Genomic DNA, 27,002 nt, shown 5'->3' with positions numbered 1-27,002 from the left:
CGTTGAAAGAATGCCTCTAATTGCGCATCACGTGCAACCTCATTGCATTCATACACGTCATCTATGGCAACAGGTTTTCCCTCACGTACTCCTCTTTGCGCCATGGTAGGAACCTAGCTTGGTTCTGATATCAACTAATGTAGCGGAGGCGTGTAGAAGCAGAATCTATAACACACAATTACTACAACTCTTCCACGAAACCTAAGTTCCACAAGAATACTAGGCTAGTAGGCAAAATAATAGAGAAAACATCTCTAACAAACTTTAATTAATCAATGCATAACATCAATAATCAACCCCTCTATAAAGAGTATTTATAAGAATAGAATTTTTCCTACTCCTTTTAGGAAAAGAAATAATAAACCTACTTCTACTTGAAAAATAAAAAATAATGTAACTAGAAAAAGAAAAACAATTAAAATCCTAATTCAATTAAAAAAAAAATATATATATATATATATATTAAAAAATTTTATTCTTCCTTGATCCATCAGCATTATTAACCCTCATCCCCATGCAAACCCCATGTGATTCCTCACCTGCCTATCAGAAAGTCCTTCTCCACCTTCTCCTTCCACGTGGCATCTGGCCTGACTGAAATTTGGCACGTTCAGTTTTGAACATTTATATATGATTACTGTTTCAACTTAGAACCATTTGGATTAGGAATTGTACAAAGCTAGGTGATGAATATTATTGCACCATTATATTTCACCAAAAAAAAAAGAATATTGTTGCACCCCACTATCAAAAAAAAAAAAATATATATATATATATATATATATATATTATTGCACCCAGAAATGTTATGCTAGATTTTGTAACCAAACACTCCTCAGTAAATTTTGGATCTCGAGCTACCACCATTAAATGTTGTCTCAGGGGTCTCGCCACCCGTGCAAGTGCAACCCTCGTGACTGAAATACAAGTTGGCGTAAGCAAAATATCCAAAGACTTTTGCATCCTTCACAAAATCTTCAGACATATACACTTACAAAGCACCCAATCTCACAACAAAGCAATCTGAGTGATAAACACTCTCTCTATCCACATTTGTTTGCATGAATTTATTAGTATCACTTTTAATAAATCATACTCAATTTAACAATAAAATAATAAACAATAAGCACTCTTTGTTTACATGAACTTATCTCTCATAACAGCACAAGTCGGCAGGCCATAGAATAGGGTGCGTACTTATTATTGTTTTTTTTTCCATAATAAAAAAGTATCTTTGATATAAACTCATCAACCTCACATTATATGATAATAATAATAAATAATATTACGTATACTATCAAAACCTTGTTAAAACTATCGCTCAAATTGCACACCAAATGAAACAATTTCAAAAACTTTTACGCCGGGTGGTGTGTGGCTAGTATTGTTAATCCAAAAACTAGTTAAGATCAGGATGCTACAATCCAGTAATACTTGGAATTGTATCTTTACAATGTGTACTACACATTATAGCTAGGGAATCGTTAAGCTGAGAAAACAGAGAAGTATTTTTGAGAAGGTACACTGGGAGGGGAGTGTGGGACCCCACAAAAGAATTCACTGGTCTGATTAGACAGATGGGGTGTGAGATTGATGACGCCATTTTATCATCATATGATGATCATGTGACAAATCCAACACATGATGATAGACCCTTGGTGGTACCTGAGTATATATTTATATATACTTTTATTTTGATACCCATGCCCTTTCTGTCCTCTTTGATATGACCATACGCTTACCTGAATTCGTGTAAGTATCAACGCCGTTAGATTTTCAAAAACATAAAAGTAGTTAGCTTGTCCTTGTCAACATGTTCTACGGCTACGACTACTATGGATATATCCACGAGAGTGTACCATTTTGCTCTGACCAGCTTAACCTCTCTCTCTCACTTGGAGAAGTTATATTATGTTTTCGAAGCATGTGTTACTCCTCTCATAAAAAATAAACACCACATTTTCTCACAAGGAGTGGACCCCACAAGTGTGGGGTCCACCCCTTGTGAAATATATCGGCCGGTGGCCACGCTTCCCACTTTTCATTTTTCCACTACGTTTTACCATCTCTCTTTCTCTAATAAAGAAGAATCTAATCTCTTTCTCTTGCATCATTCTCTCATCAAACCAATTAAAAGATACACTTCTATTATTATTATTTTCTCTTTTCCTTCTCCACATGGCCCACGCCCATTCCATCAAATTTTTTTATTTATTTAAAATTTATCTCTTGTGAAGTATATTGTATATATTTTTAATTTATTTATTTTTAAATATGATATAAACTTTTTAATCTAAGATTTGTTATATATATAACAAAGATCATGTTAACATGGTGAATTTAAAATAATTGTTAATAAACTATATTAGAAAAGTTTTGAATTTTGACACAATTTTCATGAAAAATATAAAAATTTGTCAATAAAAATAGTTCTTATATTAATACTCATATGACATTCTTTAACATTACCTGATAATATTAACGATAATAATAACTTGAATTAATAATCCCAAAATATACAAGTTTCAAAATATTTTGTTTTGATAGACAAATTGGCACGTATATAAAAACAGTACTCAAAACGTTGAATTAGATGCACACAAATGTTTTGATAAAATTCAAGTGTTCTGTATTCTAAACTCATTTTGTACGGTGTTTCATATGGAAAATGATATGTATATTTCACTGTGTTTGCTATCTTGCATTCTTGCTTATACTTATCTTCTTAGTTGCATGCATCTTTGACCATTTCGTTTTCCTATTCAAAAAGCAAACATTTATTTATTTATTATAAATTGCTGGTATTAGCCTATTAGGTGAGGCTAGTTTTTTGGTTTCCTTGAACTTTGTGGTATGTAGCCTATCAGAATTAATGAAAGAAAGCATCCTTGGTTAATGTAATCTCAATGGTTACACAAACTTGCCTATCTCTTCCCTGTGAAATTATTCCCTACTCCTCTACTAGACAACGATTTTGCTGCTTACAATAAGGTATCAAATAATTTTTAAAAATAAAACTGAGATTAACCATTTATCACCCAATGTTTTAGGATCTTTGGTAATTTTTATTAGGCTTTAGATTCTTTTTCAATTTGAATGCTAAAGAGACATTAACGAGTCTTTTAGTATGCGATATATATAGACATATAAGTTTACTTTTGTTTTTGTTTTTACCTTTTCTTTTTATAATTATACCAATGATCATTTTTTTTTTAATATTATTTTCCTGGTAATCTTATTAAAAAAAAAAATTAGTTTCCTGGTAATCTTTTACCAGTCATCATATTTTTAGTATTTTTGATAAATATATTTGTTTCTGGTAATCTTATAAAATCAATGACCATATCCTTTTTATGAATGGTAGGCTCTGACGTTATACATTTACGAAAAGAAGCATGAGCAACTTCTCATTACTAGAAAGTAAGATTTTTTTTCTTATGAATATTTTTTTATAGATAGAAAATGGGGAAAAGAGAGGTGAGATTTGAACCAAATATATAGGATACCATAAAAATGTTATTAATGGACAATCACTTAAATACCTTTCTTCCAATTTCTAAGAGCATTTGCAGCAGTAGAGTTAAAAAGCTATAATGCTATTTCAGCTCCACCAATATACCAAAAAAGGCTTGCAGCAGTGGAGGCAAACTTATAAATTTTAGCTGATTTGCTACAGTGCACATCTATCTATAGATGTGCACTGTAGCACACATCTAAAAAAAAAAAAAAAAATTTATTCATCCCCCGGATTAAAATAATGCTGTTTTGTATATTTTTTTCATTTCCTTCTCTCTCTCTCTCTCTCTCTCTCTCTCTCTCTCTCTCTCTCTCTCTCTCTCTCTCTCTCTCTCTGTCTGTGCGGCTTCTCCTTTCTTCTTTCTTCCTCAATTTTTTTTTCTCTCTAGCTCGACGGCCAGCTCCCTCATCTCCCTCATCCTTCAACTCGCCGGCCAACTCCCTCATCGCCGATCTGTTCCATCGACCCAGCTTGCCGACCCACCCCAAGCCCCATCGTCGATCTCCCCAAGCCCCATCACCCAGCTCGCCCAGTCCGTCCCCAAGCCCCAAGCCGCCACTGGGTTTCATCGTTGAAGCCGCCGCTGCCTTCCTCATCGTGAGTTTCGTGGGTTTTTCCGTCGATCAAGCTTTGGGTTTTCTTTTTTTTTTTTTTTTTTTTTTTTTTTTTTTTTCCTGCTATGGACTGCTGCTGCTGCTAGTGGTTGTGGTTGTGGCTATGGCTGAGGAAAAAGATTGGAGATTTGGGTTTTTTCTTTTCTTTTTTTTTTCCCTACTGTGGACTGGTGGTGGTGGTGGTGGTTGTGGCTATGGCTGTGGCTGTGGCTGTGGTTGTGACTGTGACTGATGGTAAAGGTGGTTGTGGTTGGTGCTGCGGGTTTTTTTTAGTATTGGTATATATTATTTTATTGTAGTGGTTATAATATTTTATTGTGATGTTTATATTATTTTATTATGTTGAAAACTAAAATAGATCCACTGCTGTAGTATATGTATAGGTAAAATAGATAAAGTAATTTTTATAGATGCTAAATAGCTAAAATTATAGATCCACTGTTGTGGATGCTCTAAGACCATTATTTGTTACATAATTTATACAATATATATATATATATATATATATATATATTTTGCTAAGTCATGGCCTTGACAAAGTTATTTTCCGACTGTGCATATCTATTTTCAATATAGTTGGTTGGCATAATCTATTTCATTGAGATGAGTTCATTAGATAAATTGTTTCAAGCTAAGTGTAAGCGTTTTAGCTACCAATTTGATTTCATTTATCGAAACTGCTAAGAAAATTTTATGTTAATTGTTTATTTGAGTAATCTAACAAGCTTGGTCAAGTGTTAATTTTAATGTTCCTACATTTAGACAAGGCTTATCATTTCAAGTTATCACCATACCCCAGGCAAGACGTATTGTAAGTATATATTTTGGAATATTTTAGCACTACATGAGAGAGGCTAAATGAACAAAATTAATAATTGAAAAATATAAAACTATGTCACATAAAGGAATTAGAATTTAAGATTGATCACTTCATTACCACTGAACAAGATAATTTAAGTGTATAAACTTTTAATGAGTTTCTAATCACATATACTATCGACTTTCCTAACAACATTTCTGTTTTATGTAATTCAAAGTTTCAAACTAAGATAGTAAGAATATGTAATACTTTCCAACAAATCTGAACTCTGGAGGTATTTAAAATTTTGAGGAGTGCGATGCAAGTAAAGATCGAGTTGGTATATTAAGTTGCGGGAAAGCTATGTTTTCTAAAGAAATGAAGTTTTTGGTTCATGTTTTTGAAAGATTCATTTGAATTATTCACATGAATCATATGACTATTCTTCTGCCATGAGCTATTTTATGACTCTATAATAATGGTTAGGGTGAAAAAGCCTTACTGATGGGTGTTTTACCACCATGAGCTACTTTATGATTCTATCATAGACGCATAACGGATGGGGTTAAAAAGCCCTCGTGTTATTGACAGTTATGATAATATTATTTTATTCATATTTCCGGATGTATTAATTGAGTGGTTCTATTTCATTATATTTCATTTATGTTCTAATTTTATTTATTTATTTCAGGAAAAAAAATTCATTTATTTATCGAAAAAGGGTAAGTACAAGCAAAATACGTGAAAAAAAAAAAAAATTTGGTGTCAACTAAGGGTGACAAATGAGCAGGTTGGATCATAAATGGATTGGGTGTATAATTACTCATTTATCCATTTATGACCCGTTTATATATAAATTAATTATCCATTACCTGTCCAACCCATTTAATTAGTAACCCACTCATTTAACCCATTTAATTTTAAATTGCCACTAACGCATCAGCGTTAAAACACTTTTCTAACTCATTTAAACTTTCCTCTCTCTCCTAACTTTCTTGGAATCCAAACAAAGCATAAATTTTTAATAAAAAGAAGAAAACATGAAGACGTGTAGCTCGCCTGAAACAAAAAGAAAGATTTGGATTTGGATTTTTTGTTTTTGCTTTTTTAATATTTTGTTATTAGTTTGGATGAGTGATTTTTTGATTTTCAAGGTCATCGGCTGTGTTCTATAGTGTTTGTTTGGTTGCCGAGAATGTGATCGTGTGCTATTTTTGGTTTTGTGTTTGTTACGAGTCTATTTGGATGATAAGAAATCATAGGAAATGTCGAAGAGTAGGTGGTAAAGTGTGTTTGATTAGAAGGGTTTATTGGGTTTTTGTGGGTTTATTTAAATTTAAATTTTAGATGGGTTTAGTGGTTATTAGTAGATTTATCCATTTAGACCCATCTAATTAAATAACCAAATGAGTCTTTACCCATTTAACCCAAATATTCAAATGGGTTGAGTTAAGACTTATCCAAATAAGGTAGGTAATGGACGAGTTCATGAATATGGATAAAAATTGACACCCCTAGTGTCAACGTAATAGCTATTAATAGTCATCGACAGGGATGGAAGCATTGATTGACCCGGGGGGGAATGGCCCCCCCATAAATTTATAAAAAAAAAAAAATATATATATATATATATATATATATATTAGTGTGTGTGTATATATATGTGCATTAATTTTAGTAATTTTGTTCTATAAAATCATATTTTGCCCCTTTAACAACATCATTGATTCTTTTTAGACTAACGTTACAGTTACAAACTTATCTACAATATTTTTATAAACTGTTGAGGTACAAATTCTTATTGGTTCACATCTTGGTTTGTCACTTATATCACTTTTTTACTTACTAATAATCACTCACTATATTAGTAATATACCTCTAGCACTTTCCTCATTTTAAAGGCCATTAAAAAAAAATTATAGATCTAAAATCTAAAACAACATATACTAGCCCAAAAACATTTGTGCAACAACAAAAATCACCAATAGCAAAGCTAAAAAAAATTAAGTCCAATTAACCAATTTTACTCAAACAAATAACTGGCCCTTTAAAAAGTTTTAAATAGAATAATTTTGTCTTTACCCAGCAAACGCACACATCAAAAATTCAAAAAAAAAAAAACCACTGTGGCTAAGAAGTTGTCGAACTAGAGACCAAAATCGCCCCCCTTAACTCAAAGTCCAAACTCTGTACCTAGTCATCAACTCAACTATACAATCAAATAGAAAAATTTTTGGGCCAATACATGTAATAAGGCTTCTTATTACTTAATAATAATCCTCTTATGAAAAAAAAAAAAAATCCACATAATGCGAATCTGTTTGGTGTGGCTGTGTGGGCTTAGAAATGTATGAGTTGGTGAATAAACTCTGGTGAATGATGAATATTTTATTTCTTACAATTTATGTCAATAAAAATATTGTTTTTTTATAAAAAAAATTATATAACAAAGATTATATGTAAGAAAACAATTCACGGAATCTATAATTTACAGACGGACGGACAATGAGTCAATGATAATCATTATCCGTTATAAATAGCCCAACACAACAACAAAAAATTGGGTAGGTGTCAAAAGAGTGGTTTGCCTCTTTAATGTTGCGAATCTTGCGCAGCTATTTCTTACTTTTTTGTAAGGGACATTGTGCTAAATGACAGGGACATCTGTGGCACCCGCATTACGTGCCGAATTTTGTAATTTGATCCAAGGCAAATTGACACTCCTAAGTGGCCCCAATCAGATCATAAACTTATAATCAATTGGAGCTAAACCAATTAATTAACCAAGTATTAATATAACTATCAACACATAGAGAAAATGTTTTCTAAATTCTAACTTCAAAATTCAAAATAGGTTGGGAAGTGGAAACTAGCTAATTTCATTATGAAATCCAAAAGCAATATAAATAATAAGGTGAAATGAACATTTGCTGTTCAGATGGAAAAAAAAAAACATTGTGAATGCTCATTTTTAATAGTTTATTTGCATAATGTGAGACAAAAAGTTAAAAACTAGTTTATTTTCAAAGAACTAAAACTTAAATTATTTGAAATAAAGTTGAGATAAAAAATTGTGTAAAATCTATAAATAGTGCATAAAATAAGCAAAAAACTAACTTATAATCAAATTTCAAACAGGCATATGCCCAATCAGATCATAAACTTATAATCAATTGGAGCTAAACCAATTAATTAACCAAGTATTAATATAACTATCAACACATAGAGAAAATGTTTTCTAAATTCTAACTTCAAAATTCAAAATAGGTTGGGAAGTGGAAACTAGCTAATTTCATTATGAAATCCAAAAGCAATATAAATAATAAGGTGAAATGAACATTTGCTGTTCAGATGGAAAAAAAAAACATTGAGAATGCTCATTTTTAATGGTTTATTTGCATAATGTGAAACAAAAAGTTAAAAACTAGTTTATTTTTAAAGAACTAAAACTTAAATTATTTGAAATAAATTTGAGATAAAAAATTGTGTAAAATCTATAAATAGTGCATAAAATAAGCAAAAACCTAACTTATAATCAAATTTCAAACAAGCATATGCCCAAGTGGGAATAACTTATTTAGTAGCTAAAAAATTAAGGTTTATGTTAACAGGTACCCTTAGGGTAATTGTTGATGGTGTCACAAAACACCAACTCCTGAACTCGTCCATATGGCTCGTCCAATGAAAGACCAGCTAGGGCGAACCAGGCAAACGAGGTGATCATCCCAGGTGTCCTTGTTGACCTCATCCGTCTTTGGACGGACGAGATCCCATGGGAAGCTTGTCCATCCTTAGAATCATTTGGACAAGGACGAGCCGTTCTTGATAGTCTCGTCCGTCCTTAATGAAAGATGGACGAGTTCATTAGATTGAACTACTAAGTGCCAAATTCTCCATTAACCACTATGGAACGAGCCGTCCAACTGAGGTAACTTCCATGGCGGTTATGGAAGTTACCTCCAAATTCTCCGGACTCCTCGACATTAGGAATGGTTATTAAACAGATAATCGTTCCACACATGCTATATAAACATTCTTCGATGAGAAGGTAAGGCATTCAGATATTATTTTTTCAGAAGTCACTTCTTTCTTACTGAGAATTCCAAATTCGCAAACTTCATCATCGGACGACCTTTGGCCGGTCCCCTCTGATTTAGTGTTTGTTTTTAGGATCAAGCCTTAAGATCATCAGCGCTTGAGACTTATCAACCTACTGATCTCCAAGGAATTATCAATTGTTAATAAACAATTTTAAGAAAGTTTTGATACAATTTTTATAAAAAATAAAAATAGCCGTCAAAACATTAATTGTTTCCTTCTTTTTCTCATAAAATTTTTCTTGAAATGGTTTATTAAAAAATACCTTTAAAGCATCTATTAACTTTTCTTAAAAATTAAAAACTAAAAGTTAAAGAGAAATGTTAACCATTGCCCTCAGACAATCAATTTAGAAGATATTTTTAGAAACATATTATTGGAAGAATAATAAAATAATAAATATTGTTGACAGCTTTTTATATTTTCGATAAAAGTGGTGTCGAAATTTTCCTGTTATGGTTTATTAAAATGGTCTATCTAGTGTGTTTTTTTTATTGGGTAAAACAATGTTAGGGTTTAGAGTTCACACGCTTGCATAAATAGGCAGATGATATAGTGGATTTGTTTACCTTAAGAATAGTTAGATTAAATCTTCCCCAGGTTTTTACCTTGAAATGGTTGGTTTTATTAGTTTTCCTGAGTCATCATACTACTGTCTTATTTACTTTTCCGCACTAAGTAATATGGTTACATGTTTCTAACCTAGATCAGAATAATAAACCTAAGTAATTACTTGATTAATTCATTAGGTTAAACTAATTTGATTTATAAGGGGTCTAAAGAAACAAATAGTAGTGATGCTATTTGTAAAGTTGTGATTTATAATTATGTTTTATGTTAGCTTTATTCCATGACAAAAAGTTTTGTAATTGCTTTAATTTTATTCCTTGTATTTTGTGGGATTTTATTGTATTGGGTTTAGTATTAAGTTGGTGAAGACCCAAGCTTAAATGAAGATTAGTGCATTTCGTGACTAGCTCACGAGAAGGGTTCTCGCGAAAAGGGCATGTGAGAAGCACATGACTAGAAGCTGAAGAGTCGTGCCAGGCTGTTAGTTTTACGAGTGTCTCGCGAGTAAGGCCTTCCCGCGAGGTAGTCGCGAAACATTCTGTTTGGAGGATTTTTAAGAGTGACTTTCTTACCCTTCACCCATACTATATATACCCTCATTACCCACAAATGTAAAGGAGGCCATTCAAAGAGAAAAAACCCTAGATAGGTTTTCTACAACACACACACCCATTTTTTAGAGAGAGAGCTACTCATCCTTAGTGAGAAATCATTGTAGCCTCTTCTCCTTCATTTTCCCATTATCATACCTTGATAAGAGATTTGTACCCAAACACAACCCACACATATTCAGAGTGTAGAGAGTGTTTTGGAGTTTGGGAAGTTTTGGGGATTTGCCAAAAGAAGCCGATGAGGCTTGGCGAATGCAATCGAGTGTATTGCGAGATTCGGAAAGCTAGACAAGACACGGTTCCGAGAAGCCTTGTTGGAGTAGAAGCTCGGAGGGCTTAGGTGCATTGGGTAGATTAGGCTTGGAGGGTCTCTTACTAACCCATGTATCCCAACTGATTGTCTAGTAGATCGATTACCGCTTGGAGGGCAGCGGAGAGGTTTTACGCCGAGTATTTTGGTTTCCTCTTCGATAACACATCGTCGTGTTATCTTGTATTTGCATTCTCTCTTCCCTTACTCTTGTGCTTTACTATTATTGTTTGCTGTTCTTGTTTATGAACTAGAGTAGTATTGGTTGATTGCACTTCATTTACTCTTGTTTCACACTTTGATAAGTTAGAGTAAAAGCAATCTAGCCATAATTTTTAATTGGGGGTCTAAACAAGCTCTTGTATTTTAACACGAATTTCGAGCTTTCAATTGGTATCAGAGTGGGTACACTTGTTTTGGTTTCATTACCTAAGTGTGATCCTTGACCCATTGTGTTTATTGTCATGGATAATGCTTTGTATACTTCTATGGATGTTGTTGATTGTAATATGTCATGTATTTGTGAAAATGCCTCTATGAGTATTTATCCTTATGATTGTGATGCCATGTTATATGAATCTTTGGGTGTTGTTGATATTCCTAACATCAAATTCTTGAAGAAAGAGGCTAAGAAGTTTCATAATAATTTGAGCAAGTTTCATTGTGAAAACGATGATTTGATTGCTAAGCTTAATGAATCCAATAAATTGGTTGAAAAATATAAGAAGCTTGTTGAAAATTCTCTTGAAAAGCTGAAAGAGTTTGAATGTTTGAATATGGATTTGGATGCTAAACTTGTTTTGTTTAACAAACTTGTTAATGATCTTAAATGTGAAAATGAATCTCTTAAGATGCATGTCAAGTGTTTGATTGCTAAACTTGTTTCTAAAAAGAAAGAAAATATATGTTGCAATCATGTTGTGGTACCCGATTTTGTGCCTATTGTGTGTTCTACCTCAAAGGACAAATCGATGTACATTCCTCCACATAAAAGAAATCAAAAGGTGGTGAGAAAGGCTCTTAAGCCTAAGCCTCTATTTAGGTCCCATCCTAGGGAATTGAGTGAATCTAATTTTGTTCCTACTTGCCACTATTGTGGTGTGATTGGTCATATAAGACCTCAATGTCATAAGTTGAAGAGAGAACAAACTCATGTTGCTAGATCCCTTCCCAAAAGGCCTAGTAGACCTAAACATATTGTTTGTCACCATTGTGGTGCCTTTGGTCATCTTAGACCACATTGCTCTAAGTTTCAAGCTCTTAAAAGCATAAAAAGAAAAGAGAAACTTGAGCTGTTTGGAAGGTGTGCTATGAAAGCAAAACCGGATTTGGGGGAAAATTGTATGTTGTTGAAACAAGTTGTTAATGCTCTTACCTTCTTGTCTATGTGCATCTCCGGTTCTCATTCTTCCAACTCTCATCTCACTTCTCATGAGACACTCATTCTAAACAATTGTTCTGTTTGGATGAGGAAGGGTTCCTATGGTTGAGCTTAGCTCTTTTAGTCCTTGATCTAATTCTTTCGATCTTTGTAGGATCCTTTATGCATTAGATGTTTTATTGTCATGCATTTGTGCATCATGGATTTTTTTACATGCATTGTTTTGTTTTTGCTTTTGATCTTACTTTTATGTCTTTGTTTTGTGTGTGTAAAAATCCAAAACCACATAAAAATGTGAAAAACTCAAAAAGTTTGATCGTATATGTTTGAGCATATTTTACATGTGAGTTTGGCCTAATACCTTCGTACTAATGGTGTAGTGCATTTATGAGTTTAGTTTGTTTTGTATGCACATATATCTTTGTTTGAGAAATCTTGAAAATTATGTGTAATTGTTGTAAATAGATCTTCAAACTTGTCATGAATGATTGATCAATAGTCTTGATGATTTTGATACTTGCATAGACTTGTGCATGTATCTCTTCCCACTTTATTTTTATGTTTTTGCTTAAAGAGCTCAACAAATGTAAATCTCAAAATAAAAAGAGATAATGAGCTGCAAAAACCATCGCGCATACTAGTATTTGACTAGGAAAAAGAGAAAGTGACTTTTTATTAAAATGTATGGTGCTCAAAAAGCCAAAGGCTTATTCTCAATATTGAAATATCAAAAAATTTCAAGCACCGGCATCAAAATGAGATGTATTGTTTAAAAATGATCAAATGTTATGATTTGTAAAGAAGCCAAATGAAAACTTCAAAGTTATGTAATCATTTTCTTGTGGGAGGTCATATATATTCATTTCTATAATTGAGATAAACCATTTGATTTAGTACCAGTTTTGTATGACTTGATTGAATTGATCGTTAAAGTTTTACTCTAGACTAAGGACTATTCCACATTTGCTACACACACACGACACACAAGTTTAATGTTCAATGAATGCTTATTTCATTTGTGTGATTGTACATGTTCAAATGTGATGTGTGTGTGCTCAACCATATGTGGATCAAACCAAAAATATTTTTGTTCTTTTTGTTTGCTTTTGGAAGTGATTTATATCACCCATGTTTTTCAAAAAATTTCAAGTTGTTTTTGAGCAAAACACAGGTTTTCTGGGTGTTTTTGCGAGTAAGGCTTACCCGCGAAAAATTTCGTGAGTAAAGCTCAATCACAAAGATTGGACAGAGATTTCGCGACTGTTTCGCGAGTAAGACTTACCTGTGAACAATTTCGTGAGTAATTTCACGAGTAATCATCTCGCGAAAAATTTCACGAGTAATTTCATGAGTAAGCTTCCCGTGAAAATTTCCAAATCAGCTTTTTAAAGTGTATTTCATGGGACATTTGTTTTAAACGTCTCCCATCTTCTCCCAAACCCCTATTTTAATATTTTGACATCCAAACCCAACTAAATTCAAGTGTTTTTAATTCCATTAATATCTCTAAGGTAATCTTTAACTCTTTTCATTGATTTTAATCCATAGATTATGTTTTTGGGGGTTTTATGTTCATAGTTGAGATTTTCTCAAATGGGAGTTGGAAAACTTAATTTTTTGTCAATCTTTTTGATAAAGTTTTGTTTTAAATGACAATTTACTTTGGATGTTGGCCTCTTATGGCAAAAATAACATGTATTTAGGCAAAATTTTTATATGTTCATGCATTGTTTAACATACATGTGTAGTGTGTGTGCACTCCAAGTATTTGATAAAATGCCTAAATGACATTTTCTCATTGTTTTGGACTCCGATGAGTACCAAACTTTGGGGATCACCATAATTATTCATATTTATCATGTTTTAATCATTGGTTGTATGTTTTATACACTTTGCCCCATGAGTGCTTGTTCATGCATTGATCATGCATCTTACATGCACACTAGATGCACACTTAATGCACCTTTGCTACACACACTCTAACACTTGACATGTTTTGCATTCACTCATACTAGTTAAGTCTTTTTAGACCTTTTAGCACATATAACATGTTCTTGTATCCTTGCCATGTCATTGGTCTACACCTTGTTCCATCATCCTTAGCATGTTATGTTTACTTTATGCTTTGTAGCATTTTTTTTTTTTTGGATGTTTTGTCTTTCGTTTGAGCTTCATTTTCTCATTCATCTTGCACCCCCCATGCATCATCTTTTACCCTTGTTCATATCTTCTTTTTCTTTCCCTCCTTCCTCTTGATTTATTTTTTTATTTGTGACAAAAAGGGGGAGAGTATACTGGTGTGTTTCGTCATTTCTCTATGACTTATGTGCACATTCGTAGGGAGAGAAATTCTACCTCGTCCACATTCGTAGGGGGAGAAAGCCATAGGGGAGATGCATATATTAAGGGAAGAAGACATTTTTTTTTTAGAAAACCTCGTTTTGTTTTGTTTTATTTTACTTTACTTGTCGTTTTATGGTGCTTTGAGTTACATTCAGTATCTATGCTTTGTTATTCTCATTGCATCGTATTTATGTATTGGACGTGCATACATCCTTATGCTATTGTGCTTTATTGGTTGCATGTTCGAATGATCATTTGTTTTGCTATGTAATCATTGTAGTCATTTCTATATGACTGTTTTGGTGTATGATCAAGTTGCTCACATGCTTCACATCATGTTTACTTGATCACATTTTACTTGTTACATTATACTTGTCCTTTTATTACTTGCTATACCTTGAGGGTCTAATGTGTTTTGTGCAAGTGTTTCAGGTTACAGGTATTTATGTTCTAAGTTCATCACAGCTTTTAGATTTAGGTGTGAGTGAGTTTTGCCATTATTCCCAAACTCATGTTTAAGTCTAGAGTTTTTTCACGGAATAGCCAAAGGGGGAGATTGTAAAGTTGTGATTTACAACTATGTTTTATATTAGCTTTATTCCATGACAAAAAGTGTTGTAATTGCTTTAATTTTATTCCTTGTATTTTGTGGGATTTTATTGTATTGGATTTAGTATTAAGTTGGTGAAGACTCAAGTTTAAATGAAGATTAGTGCATTTTGCGACTAGCTTGCGAGAAGTTTGCGAGAAGGGTTCCCGCGAAAAGGGCATGTAAGAAGCACATGACTGGAAGCTGAAGAGTCGTGCTAGACTATTAGTTTCGCGAGTGTTTCGGGGGTAAGGCCTTTCTGCGAGGTAGTTGCGAAACATTCTGCTTGGAGGATTTTCAAGAGTGACTTTCTTACCCTTCACCCATACTATATATACCTTCATTACCCGCAAATGTAAAGAATACCATTCAGAGAGAAAAAACCTAGATAGGTTTTCTACAACACACACACACCCATCTTTTAGAGAGAGAGCTACTTATCCTTAGTGAGAAATCATTGTAGCCTCTTCTCCTTCCCTCTCCCATTATCATACATTGAAAAGAGATTTGTACTCAAACACAACTCACACCTATTTAGAGTGTAGAGAGTGTTTTGGAGCTTAGGAAATTTTGGGGATTTTCCAAAAGAAGCTGGTGAGGCTTGGCAGATGCAATTGGGCGTATTGCAGGATCCGAAAAGCTAGACAAGACACGGTTCCGAGAAGCCTTATTAGAGTAGGAGCTTGGAGGGCTTAGGTGTATCAGGTAGATTAGGCTTGGAGGGTCTCTTACTAACCCATGTATCCCGACTAATTGTCTAGTGAATCGATTACAGCTTGAAGGGTGGCGGAGAGGTTTTACGCTGAGTACTTCGGTTTCCTCTTCGATAATACATCAGCGTGTTATCTTGTATTTGCATTCTTCTTCCCTACTCTTTTAGCTTTCATATTATTGCTATGTTATATTGATAATGGCTTAGAGTAGTTTATTTGTTTATTCGCTTGCATTTACTCTATTCCGTACTTAGTATAAGTTAGAGTAAAATCTATCGAGCTGTAATTTTTTATTTGGGGGTCTAAATAGCTCTTGTGTTTTAACACATTTTTGAGCTTTCACTATTGATGTTAGTTTGGATTATTATAAATAGGATATTAGTTCGACTAGAATATTTGGAGTTACTAAAATGATTTTTCCTTGCAATTTTAATGATATTGGTTATGCCATTATTTTGAAAATTACTATTGGATACTGCATATACAATATCAATTTACTACCACTGTCCGTGAAATTCTAATAAATACAACACAAAATAAAAAGAATAAATTGGTTCAATAGTATCTCCTAAATTAATTGGGGATAGGTGCATATGATCATTTAGCTCATTTACAATTTGTTACACTCAAGATCTTTACATACAAAATATCTAAATAGAAATAGTATAAAAAATATACTCATTAGTTCAAAAAATAAATAAATAATAGCAAAAATTTGAATTGTAAGGACTGAATTTGGATTAGACCCAGTATAGGATTGGGTTCAAGCCCAACAAGCCCAAACAATGAATTTATAGAGTGTAGGTGAAAGAACTAGTTCTACTCCAAAAGATGGACCATAAAAGTTGGTGAATTAAGATTGTTAAGCACAAGTAAAGTAAGAAAATCTTTCCTCGGCACAGCCTGAAGGGCTTATCTTATAATATATTGTTGATTAACACAGTTACAAGAATCCACAATGTTATTGACAAAATTCCCTGATTTTTTCCGATCCCCCTATTTAGGCCACTTTCCCATGCTATATACTACAATTTTGGTATCATCTCCATCATACACGTGTAGGTTAGATTCGAGGAGCTCCTTCTTGTCCCATCCAACACCTTCCAGAACCATCCAATAGTAGCTGTAAGGCTGCTTGGCCACTGTTCAGGTATTACCTCCATATTAATGAGGCCAGAGAGTTAGTTGGGAGGCATTTAATGTGGAGGTAGCAGCCTTTGAAGATATTTGTTGCCTCCCTTTACTCAACCTTTGTCCAACGTCTAACTCCTAATTATGATGCAACTTTGAAGAAGGTCTAGGGTGATAGGACATTCTTACTAATCTCGGATCCTTGTTTCTGAGATGACTTTTCTCCTCAGACGTGTGTTGGACTTATCTCGTACTATCTTTATTTTTCCTTTATACCATTCCCATTATAACCTCATTTGGCCATTCTCGGATTGGTTAATGTCCTCGGATTGGGCCATAGGCCCAATTCGTACAACTTTAATAATACCTCCTGACTAACTGGCCCCCACAGTAAGTCAAATGCCCTGAGGATTAGGAAGAGCAAAAAACGAGTGAACATCCAACCCCAGGCGGAAGACATTCTTTTGCACACAGGGGTGGAACTAGGAATTTTTGTTGGTGGGGCCAAGTTATGGCACTAATATATTTATCAAGACACCCCCCCACCACACACACATATATATACACACACACTTTTTTATTATATATATACACACTTTTTTATTTGATAAGTTATATATATATATATATATATATACACACCCAGCAAAAAAAAAAAAAAAGCTTAGTATTTTCAATCAAAATTATTTTTGATGGCAATCTTTCATAAAATGAAATTCATTTTTACCATTTTCATTGTGAAATTCTTAAAAAGTTTCATTTTCAATGCAAATTATCAAATTTTATACTAAAGTAAGTAAAAAATAAATAAATAAATAAATCTTTCTATTGAACTAATGAAATTTTAAAAATTATGAATAATCCAAAATTTGGAGGAATAAGTTAAGTTCCGAACATATTTAAAGTTATCTTGCTCTAACCCATTATGTGGCAATTAAAGAGACATTTCATGCGTAGTTTTAGTGACATGACTTTTTTTAATGAGTCAATAACTTGTTAACCGCCACATAACATGTTGAAAAAGGTAGATTTAAACATGTTTGGTACCAAATTTTATCAAACATTTAACAGATATAAGAGCACATTTTACAATAAAAAATATAATTGCGAAAAATAAAGTTATATTTCTATAACTATTAGACCAATTATCTATACTATTATTGTTAAGCACAAGTAAAAGTTGGTGAACTAGTTCTTCATTTTTTAGTTCAAAAATGCACTTGCACTCTTATGTTTAAGTAGAGACAAAACTAAAGGACAATCCGGTAAAAATGTAACTTTAACTTCCACTAAAACATTGCCTAAAAAATATATAGGATCACTCTCCTGTTAATTTTTAAATTGTTTTATTCACTTATAAATTAGATTTTCAAAATAAAAATTATATATATATAGAATAAAAAATAAATAAAAAACTCTATAAAATAGGATCACTAACCAAAAAAAAAAAGTTTCATTGCGCGCGCGAAGCGTGTGTGATAAGACTAGTTTTTTTAAGAGCATTATTGGACTAATTCAAATATAACTCTTTATATATATATATATATATATATATATATATATATATTTCAAAATTTGGGGGCGGACATGGTCCACCCACCCTATTACATAACTCCGCCCGTGTCTGACTGCACATTGATTAGAAATGCGTTAAGCGATGGAGCATGCCAACCGTTTCATGTGCCTCAATGTGTTCCACTACGTTTCAATTCATTCCGTGTTGGAAGGGCCATTTTGTTGTCTTTTGTTGGTACTTGGTAGCGGTAGTGGAGGAAGAAAAAGTGGGAGTAGACATACAGAAGGATAGTGAAATGAAGATTCATGGATGGTGATTTGATTAGGGGCCATTGGAAAAAGAAAGGTAGTAAGAATAGAAAAGCGAGGCAAAAGAAGATATGCTTTTTGTTTTTTTAATTGTAGGCATTCGGTAGAAATAACATTTTGGTAAGGTTTCAGTGTCTTCCCCTCATGCCGCGTGTCCTTGAAGCACATCTCGCACCGTCCAATTTGATAGCGTTGTTCTTAAAATCAAACTGCCATAATGCTTTACATTCTCGGCGCCAACTTCGAGTATAAAGGCCCCCGTCCCCATCTCACCCAGATGAAAAAAAAAAAACCTAGGTTCCACCTTTCAATCTTGTCTATAAAAGCCAGCCAGCTTCACTTAACAAAACATACATCTGGAAGAACACATAGCTCAGCATAAAAAAATGTGGTTGAAAACCCTCTTCAACATTGTGAAGGTGGCGATGATTCTTGCATTGCTGTTTCTTAACAGCAAGCCGCTTGAAGCTGCAAGGGCTTCGGATGACATGAAGTCAAAATCTGAGTCACAAGATCGAGCTCCAGTTCCACCATCCGCCCCCAGTCCATGCACCTACGTCCCTGAATCCGATGATGGAGGTTGCCACTAAATAAAAAGATACCGGAGCTTTAGCTTTCGTCATATCATTTCATATGGGGATCGAGTTCGAGTTGTTTGTCATGTTTAGTAATTGAAAGAAATGTAATGTATTTTTTTTTTTTGGTAATCAGAAATGTAATGTTATGTGTTTGTGTTTGTGTTTCTTCAATGTTACGGTTGCATATTCATTCTTAAAAAAAAAAAAAAAAGCATATGGAAATTGAGCACACTTTTGGTTTGTTGTTTATATTTATGCATCTATCTCCTTAGATGTATTAAAAAGTTTTGTAACCGGTTGGCCCTTGGACTCACCAAAAGTAAAAGCCCATTTGAGAAAGGGAAAAAAAAATTCCTTGTCAAATAGGCCCCACACGAGAGAAACATAAGCCAGAATTGCATATAGGGAGAGAGAGAGAGTACATTTACTAACTAGAGAGTAGGTGCGTATCAACTTTTCCAGCTTTGGTTTGTTCAAGGTTAGTTCTTCTTCTTTGATTTACATCTTCTTCTCTCTTCATAGGGCCGTTCATTCTCAATTTGAGATTTAAGTCCTAATTTTCGATTTTGGGGTCTTTTGGTCAAAATTAGATTTAAAAAAAATATATTGGATTTGGGTTTGATTTTGATTTAAGGACGGTTTGTTGCCGAGAGAATTAGGGGAGTCTTTTTTTGTTTGATTATTTTCTTAGAAATTTGAAGGCTGTGTACTTAGACTTAGACATCGATTTTTTTTTTCTTTTTTCTTTTTCCTTCGATTTTTGGTTCATTTGGGTTTCATTATTATTTGGTGCTGTTTTTAGTTGGCAAGAAAATTAGGGAAGATGTTTTTTTTTTTTGATGGGAAATTAGGGAAGATGTTGAATCTCGGAAACCAAGATCACTAGATACAAGGCATGATTCCATACCTTTTTGTTCTAATTTCTGTATCAAACAGATGGTTTCCTTTAACTTTAATTTATTTTTCACCAAAATTGTGATCCTCTCTGGAATTTCTTCAACTTATTTAATCCCTGATCACCAAGTCCAATTATAAGTTGACAATTTCTCTGAAGTTTTTTTTTCTTATTTTGTTTGACTGATTGTTGTTACTTCTCAGTTCTCTCACGTTTGGAATTTTTTTTTTTCAAAACGTGAGATGATCCTCAATGCAATCCAGCAGAACGAGTTAGAATTGTTGGAATTAAAGGGAATTATTGTGCTTTAGTTTATTTTCTTTACCTCAAACATTGTACTTATACAGGTATGTATAGTTGGAAACTGTGATGTCAACTTTTTATTGTACGGCTACTTTAGAAACATTTCTTTATGGAAATTATGTATTTGATACATCTTCAGGAATACTCTGTAGTTTCTGTTTCGTTGTTCTTATGACTAAAATATGGTTTTTGAAAATGTTTTTGGTTCTTCAACTCAAAGATGTCTCCCTTTCGACATCGTTAAAGTTTGTAATGATAAACTGGAAAATGTGCATGTTAGTGACACAAGAGGACCTTGGAGTTTGTGTAAAGAACTATTTATTGAGGCGCTCAAATTTATTCTTAACGAAGTCTAACTTGGTTTTCCTGATGCCAAATAAAGTTTTGGCATAGATTCCAAGTATTTGAACATCTGTCAGCATTCTAAATTGATTAGAGGTTGTGAAAATGCCAGTTTTCGTGTTCTTACTTCTTGGTGACACTAAAAATGAATAAGTGAATTGCATAGTCAGCAACTTAAAATCCCACTTGATAACACCCAAAGTACTCAGCCACTGAGTTCCCAAAACCACTTCACAATCCCCCCAAATGGAATGACATTAAGCTCCACCATAACTTTGATACCCTGCATCAAGAGAGTTGGACTCCATAACAGACACCTTTAGTCTTAACAACTGCCCCATTAGTACTTTCACCTCCAAAATCTTAGAAGTATCAATTTGTGACTTCAACTTCATTGCCATAGCAGCATCCAAGAAATTGTGAGTTCTCCCTGAATCTAACAGAGACATTACCTCTTGATCTTTAATTTTGCTTGGCCCTCATAGTATTTGGTGATGGATTTCCCACCAAGGCATAGAGTGTAATCTCAGCCTTGTTGTATTGTTCTTCTAGCTCTATAACCGCATCACCATTGTCATCTAATTCCACCAATCACAAACCGTGTGCATGCTCCACTTCAAATGCAGATCCCTCCAACGAAATTTTTTTTCCTCCTATGCATTTATGGCCAGTGTGCCATTTCTCATTAGAATTGTAACTCAATCCTTGCTTTCTTCTTCCCTCCATTTGGGCACTTGTTAACCTTTGAAGAGGCAATCTTATCTTCTGTTCAGACTTATTTTCAATCTTGGACACCCCTAACAATGAGAGCTTGCTGGGATCAAAAGAAGTCTTAAAGCTTTTCTTGCTACTGATCAAACACTCCTGAATTTTGGCTAAGCCAAAAGCTTCATTCTGAGACTTGGGTGCCAACATCCTTACAGGAAGATGTATCTCATCCTTTAACCCACTCAAGAAGGAACTGAAACAAACCTGTGATCCTGTTTGATAAAGCATCAAAATGACTCTTGTAAACCGCTACATTAGATGATTGTTTAAGCCTTGTTAAAGCTTCCATTGGATCATCATAGGCTGTAGAGCCAAAGAGAATCTGTAGAGCTTAATGAAAGCATCCCAACTTGTGAATATTCCAGCATTCTTAGCATCTTGAAACCACACCAACACTTCCCCATCCATATGATAAGAAGCCAACAAAATTCATTGTTGCATTGGTGTATTGTAGTAAGAAAAATACCGAGCAACTCAGTACCCAACTCGCAGGATCTTCCCCTTGGAATCTTGGAAAATCAAGCTTCAAGTGTTTTCCTGGATTCATGAAAAAAGATTCTGCAGTTGTTGAATCGTTGGTTGCATGGTGATCCCTAGGTACAAATTTTCTTCAATCTTCTGCTTCAATGATCTTCTGCATAAACTGATTGAGGGATTGCAACTGTTTCTGGATTTCTTCTAAAACGATATCATGTTGATCAGTAACTTTGGCTAAAGCTGCAATCTTTTCTGAGTTGTGGGAGGCCAGTCGAGCTTCAGCCATGGCGATAGGATGGTTTTGCTTTGATACTAAATGTTAAGATCCCAGCTGATCTCACAAGTCTTAGGGATTGAATGGGTGAGTGGAGAAGATTAAAGGGAATATGAGTAGGTTACTTCGAGGGAACCTAGGCCTCCATGAGAAGAATAGGGGATAGAGAGAGAAACTGAGTATTCATCTTATTTCTTGATTGATTCCCATTACAATGCTACTGTTCTCTTTAATACAATTGTCCTAACTAACTAACTGTTCAATCAGTTATTTCCTTCCCCAACAGCCTTACTAATTCCCAACTATCCACGTGAGAAATCCCATTATTCACATGGACAATTAGGAGTTAGTTAATTGAAGGTACAATCCACTACATTACAATTACAGGGGTAAACATTACAACAAATAACTAAGGACAAACTCCATGTGGCATTCCAGCTCAGCAGCTAGGCTTCATAGCAATAACTGCTGGTGCCTTAACACACTATAATAGAAACAATGGTATAGTCAGATGTGCCATCAAGGAGGAAAAGGTTCTTTGGTGCCTTATCCCAGATTTTCTATTAGCCTAAATGGTTCTTTGGTGGTATATTTCCAAGGAGGAAAAGGTTTGAGACTGGGAGATCCCTTGTGCCCTTATCACTTTGTGATTTTATCAAGGTTGGTCCACTCTAGGGTATAAGGCTTCAATAATTTAAAGTTCCATCCCCACTGCAAGGAATTGGGGCTCACTCATCTCAGTTTGCAGATGATCTTCCAATGTTTTCTGCTGCTGACCTGCCTGAACTTAATCTCCTCAAAGATGCCTTGCTGGATTTCGGAAAAATCTCAGGCTCGGCAGTAAATCCAAGCAAGAGTGAGGTGTTTAGTGCTAGCATCCTTGCTACCTTAGAGCAGAATATTTTGAAGATCCTATAGTTCAATGAAGGCAATCTTCCAGTGAGATATCTTGGCTTGCTCCTCATTCCTGATAAACTTAGTTCCAAGGATTGTTAGCCTTTGTCGGATAAGATCCCAGCTAGGATCAACACTTGGTCATCTAGGAATTTCTGTGGAAAGGTAGAGGTGAAGGCAGGGGGTGATATCAGGGTATCATGGGAAAAGGTCTGCCTCCCAAAAAGAGAGGGAGGTCATGGTTTAAAAAGGATTGTGGATTGGAATAAAGCTGCTGTTATGAAACTTATATGGAATCTCTTTACCCAAAATGGGTCCTAATGGGTAGCTTGGGTGCATCAGTATTTGATTGAAAGAAAATGCCTTTGGACTATTTAAATCCCTCAAGATTGCACTTGGGGATGGAGGTCCATCCTTAAAATAAGACAGGAAGCTAGGCAGCTTGTGAGCTTTGAGGTTGGGGGTGGGAGTAAAATCTCTCTATGGCATGATCTATGGCATCCTAATGGCGTCCTATTTCATAACTATGGTAATAGGATTATCTATGATGCAGGCAGTGAGTTTGAGGCCAAAGTATCTTCTTTCTTAAGGAGAAATAGTGGATTTGGAGGGCTGCAAGGCTGATCAGCTTGTTGATATCCAAAGCAAGCTTAGTCTTATACAGTTAAAGGACTCTGATAGAGCTCTTTGGGCATCATTTCATAAATTCAGCTGTGCTGGGACTTGGGAAGAAATCTGGTGTGAAGGGCAATTTGTCCCTTGGTGCAAGCTGATATGGTTTAATGCAACGTTCCTAGAAATTCTTTCCTTGGCTGGCTAGCTTTGAGAAACAAATTTCCAACCGAGGAGAGAATGATTCAATGGGGTTACCAAGGGGACAGCAACTGTGTTCTTTGCAATGCCTTCTTAGAAAGCAGATACCACCTTTTTGTCTTTTCCCTCCTTTACTGAGAGGATTTGGGAGAATGTCATGAGTCTTTGTTTAATTTCTGCTGCAAAAATTTGATTGGCAGGACTTGTTGGAATGGGCTACTAATCAGTTGAAAGACCATAGCTTTCGAGTGGTTATTTTCAAACTGGCTTGGTGTGATGCTGTGACCTTAAAGAAATGCGATAATTCATGCTGGCAGAATAAGGAGTGAAGAACAAATAATGAGAGGTATCAAGAAGGAAGTGAAGTGTGTAATGCAAAGCAAATGCAAGGCTTTTGATTCAGTTCTTAACAGGATTTTATGTTGAAAGTGGGGCATTAGTCCTAGTGTGCTATGCAGAAAGTCTTGATCTGACTGTGATATCAGTGAGGGTGTTAGAGTTGAGGTTGAATCGTGACTTGGGTTGTGGGATTGCGATCCGAAGCTGATCCTATAGAGGATTCTACCATAAGGAATACTTATGGGAATTTTCTGTTTTTATTATTTATTATTTTTTGTTATTTTATTTTATTTTTTATTTTATTTTATTTTTTTGTTTTGGTTTAATGAAATATTTGGATTTATGTTTGTTTTCTTTATTGAAATGCATTATTCATCCAAAAAAAAGTTACACCCAATAAGAGAGGATGGATATTAGGTGCTTATTTAGCATATTTCCTAGTCGTGGGCTTTGTTTCCTATCATATTATTCTTCCTCCATCCCTCATGTAGTCGATGATGAAGAGTATTGAGGAGTCTCTAATCTTTATAAAAAAATTGAGGGCTCAAATTCAATAATAAAGAATATAGTGAGTTTTACTTAGAAAAATATTTAATTAATTCTTTAGTTGGAATATACCATAAGGGCTGATTAATCAAATTTATAAAGGGCCTATTGAGATCCTTGGGTTAGTCTATTGTCATCTTATTATATATAAAAGGAGAGTTTTGCCTCTGTTGTGTAATAAAATGGTAGGTTGAAATCAATTGTTTTGGGCTGGAGAGAGAGTTTGGGCTTTTTTGTCTTTTTCATTTTTTTTTCCTATTGTTATCTATTGTCAGATTTTCCTCCGAATATTTCTCTCACCCACTACTGATGGTGACACCGAGTAGTGAGTACTGATAGAGAAACACGTATAGGAGGAGGTGGTATTGCATGTTTCCGTTTCATTTAGAAGAGAGGAGAAGAAGAAAAGAGGGAGACTGGCCGCAGAAATTCAGGGATTGTTATCTGCTCCATCACAAATCGCAGACAAAGGAGCATGGAAGGGATTCTTCTCACAAATCGTAGAAATTCAGGATTTTATGTTGCAAGTGAGGCGTTTGTTGATTGATGGATTACAATATGCCTCCATGCTTAGGAACTTGGAGGAAAGAGAAGAGGGAGAAAGGGGAAGGAAGGTTGCAAATGACCATGAATTGAATTTCAGGTACTTTAATGGATGCATTTGGAAGTGCTTGTGAAAATGTCCGAATGGACTTTTGGGTGTGTTTTTTTTATTTGTTTGTTAGCATAAAGTGTATAAGCTTGAGGAAAGATGTGGCCATAAAATATGATGTCAGTTTTCATATAAAGTGTTTGTCTTAAGGGTCAGAACCACTCAACCTGAGTGTATAAAGATGGATGGCCACATATTGTTATGTATAAGAAACTCAGCCCGAGTGCATATGTACAGCTATCTTTTACATTTCTTTTGTTTCTTTTCTGACTTTGTATCATGTATAATGATGCTATTAATGTTTCTCTATATTCTTATTTTTTTAGACAGGAAGTGGAAAGACTTATACAGTTATACCAAGGGTCCAGCCAATGCCTTTGGAGTTGTAGAAAAAAAACTTATCCAATTATCAAGAAGGCTTAACCCCGTGTTTTTGAGAGATTCTTTGCCCACCTAAAAAGCTTATCCAATTATCAAGCTGATTCTCTTTTTTGTAGCTCATTGAAGCTTATAGCATATTATTGTAGTCCTAATTTGTGCTTTTGCATTTCCTTAATACGAGCAAATCAAGCATTCTTAGGAACGATTTAACTATTTGTGTCGCAGTTCTTTTCTCAAGTGATTATAAACTATTTCTTTTGGTAGACTTGACCTAGTTATTCTTGTAAGGATATGCCACTTGATTTTTCAGTTTATTGATGATTTGCTATGAATAATCACCATTGGATCCAAATCAGAGAAATCTTCAGTTAAAAGGAACTTATAACTATTTCATCTTTCATTTTTATGCTACAAACCTTGTCTTCTTAGGATTTTTTCTTTCGTTCTCCCAGATAAGAGAAGATGTCAAATCCAACATCTATGTTGAAAATCTCACAGAAGAGTATATATATATACAATGAAGGATGTGACTCGGGGCTTGATAAAGGTTTTCTATTTGTTAAACCTTTTCTACTGTAAGCATAGCATGAATACATACAGTGTTTTGGCATTTTTGACTTTACTGAGTGAGTATTTGCAAAGAAATGTTTTTAGTGGTGTATTTAGGGACCTATTCTTAACCTTTTGTTGATAATGAAACAATTGAATCATCATACAAACTTGCATTGCAAATGAAATTAAATAGTTTCATTTTGTTAGTTTTTTTGGTCCCCTTTTAAATTTGATAAATTTGGATAATTCAAGTTCAGTTTCGTGAAAAACATCTCAAAGGGTTGTCACTGTTTGGCTAGCTTACTCTAAGGCCTGGTGAATCCTTAGGTGCTGAGACAAATTTTTTGGCTTGATTACTATGAACTTTAGCTGAATCTGTTGCATTTTGTTAAACGCCAAAAATATTCCAAATAAACTGAGACAAGCCCCTTTCTGAACTATAGTTGGCTTAAATTGGAATGTTCCAATGGTTTACTCAGATCAGTTTTCCTTATATGGGCTTCAAACGAACCTTTGAAACATCCAATTCCAAATCAATATCAAAATCTTAAGAGAGTTAGAGGTACCCCTCCAATGGCTTGGATTCTCTCTTTAATATGGGCTTACCTGTAGACATGGTTCATGTAATTTAAGAGGTTCAAGTTTCTGATGACTTTCCGGGATTCAACATTGCACTAAAAGTAGCTTA

At 34.2% G+C, this 27,002-nt stretch overlaps 1 long non-coding RNA gene across 1 annotated transcript; it reads left to right on the top strand.

Moving 5' to 3' along the window:
- Nucleotides 1-19,509: 19,509 nt before the first annotated feature.
- On the top strand, nt 19,510-25,943 carry LOC115994298. Its single transcript, XR_004093183.1, has 3 exons — nt 19,510-19,556; nt 25,005-25,372; nt 25,708-25,943. It is a non-coding gene; the product is annotated as an uncharacterized LOC115994298 (long non-coding RNA).
- The last annotated feature ends 1,059 nt before the right edge of the window (nt 25,944-27,002 follow it).

Source organism: Quercus lobata, chromosome 6 (assembly GCF_001633185.2).
Source record: "Quercus lobata isolate SW786 chromosome 6, ValleyOak3.0 Primary Assembly, whole genome shotgun sequence".
Taxonomy (NCBI): domain Eukaryota; kingdom Viridiplantae; phylum Streptophyta; class Magnoliopsida; order Fagales; family Fagaceae; genus Quercus; species Quercus lobata.
Note: the sequence above shows the minus strand (reverse complement) of the source record. Positions and strands in the feature narration are given on the sequence as shown.